Raw genomic sequence first — 7,367 nt, 5'->3', positions numbered from 1 at the left:
AAAGTTAAAAAAAAAAAAAATAGAGCTACCCTATGACCCAGTAATCACACTATTGGGTATTTACCCAAAAAATATGAAAACACTAATTTGAGAGGATATATGTACCCCTACATTTGTTGCAGCACTATCTACAACAGCCAAATTATGGAAGTAACCCAAGTGTCCATTGATAGACAAAGGACAAAGAAGATGTGGTGTGTGTGTGTGTGTGTATATATACATACTTATGTGTGTATATATATATATACACACATATATGGCTGGGAGAGTCAAGGAAGGATCCTCCCCTAGAGTCTTTGCAGGGTGCATGGTCCTGGCGACCCCCTGATTTCAGATTTCTGCTTCCCAGAACAGTGAGAAGATATAGTGCTGCCTTTGGAAGCCACCAAGTTTGGGGTAGTTTGTGATGGCAGCCCTAGGACGCTAATACAGGCAGGAAGCTGGAGGAGGAAGCCTGAAAAGCTGATGGACAGAGAAAGACAAGTACTATATGATTGCACTCAGATGTGGAATTTAAGAAATAAAAACAAATGAACAAAGGAAAAAAAAGAGACAAACCAAACTATCAAGAACAAACAGATAGTTACCAGAAGGGAGGTGGGTAGGGGGATGGAGGATATAGGTGATGGGGATCAAGAACACACTTACTTTTTTTGTTTGTTTAAGAGTACACTTACCTTGGGGCGCCTGGGTGGCTCTACTGGTTAAGCATCTGCCTTTGGCTCAGGTCATGATCCCAGAGTCCTGGGATGGAGTCCCGCATCAGCCTCCTTGCTCAGCAGGAGCTTGCTTCTCCTTCTCCCTGTTCTGCCTGCCACTCCCCCTGCTTGTGTGCGCTCTCACTCTCTCTCGCTCTCTCTAAAAAATAAATGAGTAAAAATCTTAAAAAGATTTTTAAAATCTTTAAAAAGAAAAAAGAATACACTTATCTTGATGAGCACTGACTAATGTATGGAGTTGCTGGATCCCTATATTATCTACCTGAAACAAATACAACTAATACCATACTGGAATTAAAATAAAATTTTTTAAAAATGAGATCATGGGGCGCTTGTGTGGCTCAGTCAATTAACCAATTGCCTTTGGCTCAGGTCATGATCTCTGGGTCTTGGGATGGAGCTTCCAATCAGGCTCTGCTCAGCAGGGAGTCTGTGTGTGTGTCTCTCTCTATCTCTCCCTCTGCCCCTCCCACATGCTTGTTCTCACTCTGTCTCTCAAATAAATAGATAAAGAAAAAATAAGATCACAGGTGCCTGGGTGGCTCAGTTGGTTAAGCCACTGCCTTGGGCTCAGGTCATGATCCTGGAGTCCCGGGATTGGGCTCCCAGCTCCGCGGGGAGTCTGCTTCTCCCTCTGACCTTCTTCCTCTCATCTCTCTCTTACTCTCTCTCTCCCAAATAAATAAATAAAATCTTTAAAAAAAAATAAACTCGGGCGCCTGGGTGGTTCAGTGGGTTACGCCGCTGCCTTCGGCTCAGGTCATGATCTCAGGATCCTGGGATCGAGTCCCGCATCGGGCTCTCTGCTCGGCAGGGAGCCTGCTTCCCTCTCTCTCTCTCTCTCTGCCTGCCTCTCCATCTACTTGTGATTTCTCTCTGTCAAATAAATAAATAAAATCTTAAAAAAAAAAAAAAACTCAAAAAAAAAAAGATCACATTTACAGATTCCAAGTGGATACATCTTTGGAGGAGGTACTATTCAACCCAACACAACTAGGACTGAGACCAGAAGACTGTGGAATGCCAGGAAGGAAGAACAAAACCAGCGGAGGCTGGAGGTAATAGAGCCTGGTGGGTCGGGGCAGTTGCCCAGGGGAGTGATGGGAGGGAGTTAGTACAATACTCAGTAGACTGAGGCGAGAAGACTCCAGCTTCTTCTTGTGGCCCTGGAAAGCCGTGGGAGAGTTTTAAGTAGGGGAATGATATTTAGTCAGTTGTCACTGATTTCTGAGCATCTGGTAAACAGACAACTTATTATCCAAATAGTGAAAAGAAGGGGATCCCACATACCCACAAATCAATTCCAAGGATGTCAGATTCCTCAACTTGAAAAGCAAAACTTCAAAAGCTTTTGAAGGAAATAAAAGCGAATATTGTTTTGACTTTGGAGTAGGAAAAGATTTCTTAAACAAGTCACACCATAAAGGTAAAAAGAAGACAAATCGAACTTTAAATCTTCTGTTAAAAAGGGGGGGAGGGGTGCTTGGGTGGCTCAGTCAGTTAAACATCCAAATCTTGATATCGGCTCACCTCATGATCTCAGGGTCATGGGATCCAGCCGGGTCAGGCTCTGTGCTCAACAGGGAGTCTGCTTGAGATTCTCTCTCCTGTTCCCTCTGTCCCTCTCTCCTTACTCCCCCACCCCCACTCCACGCTGCTCACCCACACGTGGGGCTCTCTTGTGCTCTCTCTCTTCCTCTCTAAAAGTAAATAAATAAATATTAAAAAGAAAAAGATACCAGGGGTACCTGACTGGCTCAGTCAGTAAAGCATGTGACTCTTTTTTTTTTTTTTTTTTTTTTTTTTTTGACAGACAGAGATCACAAGTAGGCAGAGAGGCAGGCAGAAAGAGAGAGTGGAGGAAGCAAGTTCCCTGCTGAGCAGAGAGCCTGATGTAGGGCTCGATCCCAGGACCCCCAGGATCATGATCTGAACTGAAGGCAGAGGCTTTAACCCACTGAGCCACCTAGGCGCCCTAGCATGTGACTCTTGTTCTTAGGGTTCTGGTTCGAGCCCCACACTGGGTGTAGTGATTACTTAAAAATACAATCTTCAAAACAAAGAAAAAGACACCATTTTTAAAAAAGGGAACATGAACCACAGATGCAAAGAAGATTCCTGCAATAGCAGGAGTGCATAGAGAACATCTAAAAATAAACAGGATAAGGGCACCTGGGTGGCTCAGTGGGTTAAGCCTCTGCCTTCTGCTCAGGTCATGATCTCAGGGTCCTGGGATCGAGCCCCACATTGGGCTCTTTGCTCAGCAGGGAGACTGCTTCCCCCCCCCCACTCTCTGCCTACTTGAGATCTCTCTTTGTGAAATAAATTTTAAAAATCTTTAAAAATAAGCAGGATACAGATAAACCTCATAGAAAAGGAGGCAAAACGCAACTTGGTAATCCATAGAACAGGTGACCTGAACAATCAATAAATGTGTGGAGAAACTCACAAACAGGGAGGAAGAACTTAAAACCACAATGGGACCCATTTTCCCCCCATCAGATTGGTAAACATGTAAAAATCTGACAATACCAAGTGTGGAGCCAGGGGCACTCACATTGCCCGGAGTGTGTAAGTTGGCACAGTGTGTTTGGAGAGCAGCTTTGCAGGATCTGGTAAAGCTGAAGATGCTGGATCCCAAACAGCCCTTCAATTACAGGCACAGCTGCAAAAAATCTTGCTCATGCGCACAAGGAGGCAGGTACAAAAATGTTCAGGGAGCACTGCTTGCAGTGGCAAAAAATTGGGGGAAAGAGGACCATTAAAGGAGAGTGGAGGGGCACCTGGGTGGCTCAGTGGGTTGAGCTTCTGCCCTCAGCTCTGGTGATGATCCCACATTCCCGGGGGACGGAGCCCTGCATTGGGCTTCCTGCTCAGTGGGGAGTCTGCTTCTCTCTCTCCCTCTGCCTACTGCTGCCCCTGCTTGTGCTCTCTCCCTGTGTCAAACAAACAAATAAAATCTAAAAAGAGAGAGAGAGAAGAATGAATAGATGTGGCACTGTCACCATGAAATACCACAGGGAACACAGAGTGTGCCAACCTGGTTGATTCATAAATTGCTAAATAAAAAGGTGGAGAAGAAGACACACCAGAGCATTTCATTTAAATAAGCTGTACAAACGTGCAAAAAACAATACTATTTCTTGTTGAGGCATATATTTAGATGTAATACGGTTACAAAGATATGCATGAGTATAATAACCATCAAACTTGAGATAAAGTTTATCAGGGGAAACTGAGTGGAAAGGGTACAGATAAGATTCTGCAATTTGGGGGATGTTTTATTTCATTTTTTATAATTTTATTTACTTGTCAGAGAGAGAGAGAAGGAGAGAGCACAAGCAAGGGGAGTGGCAGAGGCAGAGAGAGAAGCAGGCTTCCCGCTGAGCAGGGATCTAGATGCAGGGCTCCATCCCAGGACCCTGAGACCATGACCTGAGCTGAAGGCAGATGCTTAACCAACTGAACCACCCAGGCATCCCAAGGAATGTTTTATTTCTTAAGCCATGTGGTGGGAACATGGGTGTTTATTGTACTATTCCTTATATCTTTTGGCATGTCAAATATATTTTAAAGATTGTTTAAAAATCTAGGGGCACCTGCGTGGCTCGGTAGGTTAAGTCTCTGCCTTCAGCTCAGGTCATAGTCTCAGAGTTCTGGCATGGAGCCCCACATCGGGCTCTCTGCACAGTGGGGAGCCTGCTTCCCCCTCTCTCTCTGCCTGCCTCTCTGCCAACTTGTGATCTCTCTCTCTCTCTTTGTTGAATAAATAAATAAAATCTTTTTTAAAAAGATTTTTAAAAAAAATCTTTATGGAAATCTAAATTACTGGGGTGCCTGGGTGACACAGTGGGTAAAGCCTCTGCCTTCGGCTCAGGTCATGATCTCAGGGTCCTGGGATTGACCCATTGGGCTCTCTGCTCAGCAGGGAGCCTGCTTTCCCCTCTCTCTCTGCCTGCCTCTCTGTCTACTTGTGATCTGATCTGTCAAATAAATAAATAAAATCTTTAAAAAAAAATCTAAATTATTTTGGGGCACCTGGGTGGCTCAGTTGTTAAGTGCCTACCTTTGGCTCAGGTCATGATTCCAGGATCCTGGGATTGAGCCCCGCATCAGGTTCCCTGCTTGGGGGAAGCCTGCTCTCTCTCTCCTACTCCCCCTTCTTGTGTTCCTTCTCTCACTGTGTCTCTCTTGGTCAAATAAATAAATAAAATCTTTTTTTAAAAATCTAAATTACTTTGTAAAAGTAACCTCCACATTCAATATAGGGCTTAAACTTACAACCCAGAGATCAAGAGTCATGTGCCCTACTGACTGAGGCAGCCAGGCAACCGTGGTCTGTCAAATATTTTATACTTTAAAAAGGAGAAGCTACCAAAGAAGATACACAAATGGCAACAAGCACATGAAACAATTCTCCCTGTCTTTAGTAACATCATGGAAACACAAGTGAAAACCGCAACGGGATACTACTTCATACCCAATAGGATGGCTGTAAAAACAAACAAAAATCCAAAGACAAACAAAAACAAAAATCATAACATAACAAGTGTTAGTGAGGATGTAGATAAACTGAAACATTGAAAATTGGACCTGCTTGGCAGATTCTCAAAAAGTTAAATGTTAAAAAAAAAAAAATTAAGCATAAAATTACTACAGGATCCAGCAATTCCTCTTTGAGGTCTATCCCCACAAAGAACTGAAGGAGGAACTTGTACACCAACATTCACAGCAGCATTATTCACAATAACCAAAAAACAGAAACAACCCAATGTTTATCAACAGATGAATTGATCAACAAAGCGTGGTCTAGCCCCACAATGGAATATTATTGTCTTTTTTTTTTTTAAGATTTTATTTATTTATTTGACACAGAGAGAGAGAGAGAGATCACAAGTAGGCAGAGAGGCAGGCGGGGGCGGGGGGGAGCAGGCTCCCTGCTGAGCAAAGAGCCTGATGTGAGGCTCCATCCCAGGACCCTGACATCATGACCTGAGCAGAAGGCAGAGACTTAACCCACTGAGCCACCCAGGCGCCCCTGGAATATTATTCAGTCTTAAAAAAAAAAAATACTGACACATGCTGCAACTGGGCTGAACCTTGAAAACATCATGCTGAGTGAAATAAACCAGGCACAAATGGCCACATTTTATGTTGTCCCACTTGGATGCCTAGAATAAGCAAAGACATGGGAGACAGAAATTTGCAGAGACAGAAGATTGAACAATGGTTACCAGGGGCTGAAGAAGTATTCCCTAATGGGTACAAAGTTTTTGTTTGGGATAATAAAAAATTTCTGGGGACTATAACGATGATAGCTGTGCAACACTGTGAATGTATTTACTGTCACTGAACTAATTGCACACTCAAAATGGTTAAACCAGCAAATTTTATCCTAAAAATTTATCAAAAAGATAAAAGGATGAAAAAAATTTTACCAAGTAAATTCTAATAAAAAGAAAACTGTAGTGACTGTATTTAAAAAAAAAAAAAAAGACACTATGGGGGCACATGGCTGGCTCAGTCCGTTAAGCATCTGGTTCTTGTTCTTAGCTGAGGTCTTTTTTTTTTTTTTTTTAGACTTTATTTATTTATTTGACAGAGAGAGATCACAAGTAGACAAAGAGAGAGAAGCAGTCTCCCTGCTGAGCAGAGAGCCCGATGCTGGACTCGATCCCAGGACCCTGAGATCATGACCCGAGCCGAAGGCAGTGGCTTAACCCACTGAGCCACCCAGGTGCCCTTCAGCTGAGGTCTTGATCTCAGGGTCATGAGTTCAAGCTCTGTGTTGGGTTCCACACTGGGTGTGGAGCCTATTAACTAATCAACTAACTAGCTAACTAACTAACCAAATAGAAGAAGGGCACCTGAGTGGCTCAGTGGGTTAAGCATCTGCCTTTCGCTCAGGTCATGATTCCAGGGTCATGGGTTGGAGCCCCACATCAGGCTCCTTCCTCAGCAGGGAATCTGCTTCTCCCTCTCCCTCTGCCTCATCTCTCCCACTCATGCTTGCTCACTCTCAAATGAATGCATTTTTTAAAGTCTTTTTTTAAAAAAGACTGTATAGCTAAGTGGCACGCTTCTGAATCCAAACTAGTTATCACCAGTATTTGCTTAACAAATATTTTAATTTAAAAGCTTAACTCTTTTTTTTTTTAAGATTTTTTAAGTTATCTCTACACCCAATGTGGGGCTTGAAATTACAACCCTGTGCCCAAGAGTTGCACGCTCCACCAACTGAGCCAGCCAGGTGCCCCTAAAAAATTAATCCTTGAAAGTTAGGTTTCTGGGGCAGTGTCATGCCCATTATTAAGTAAACTTTTTATTGAAGATTAATATACTTGCCAAGAAGTGCAAAAATCCTGAGGACACAGCTAGATTACGTTTTATAAAATGAATACATCTGGATAACTTGCTATTAAATCAAGAAACAGAACATTATCCTGCCCCCCAGCAGCCCTCTTAATACCTATTCCCTGCCTTATCTTCCCCCAGGAGTAACCAGCATCTTGCTTTCGTTACCCCAAATGACTTTTGTACAATTTTCAACTTAAAACAAATGGAATTAGATGGTATAGTTTTGTGGGTTTTTTTACTTATTTATTTGACAGAGGGAGAGCAGCAAGAGAGGGAACACAAGCAGTGGGA

The sequence above is a fragment of the Mustela nigripes genome, chromosome 8, assembly GCF_022355385.1.
Source record: "Mustela nigripes isolate SB6536 chromosome 8, MUSNIG.SB6536, whole genome shotgun sequence".
NCBI classification, from domain to species: Eukaryota; Metazoa; Chordata; class Mammalia; order Carnivora; family Mustelidae; genus Mustela; species Mustela nigripes.
This window is presented reverse-complemented; position numbering follows the sequence as displayed.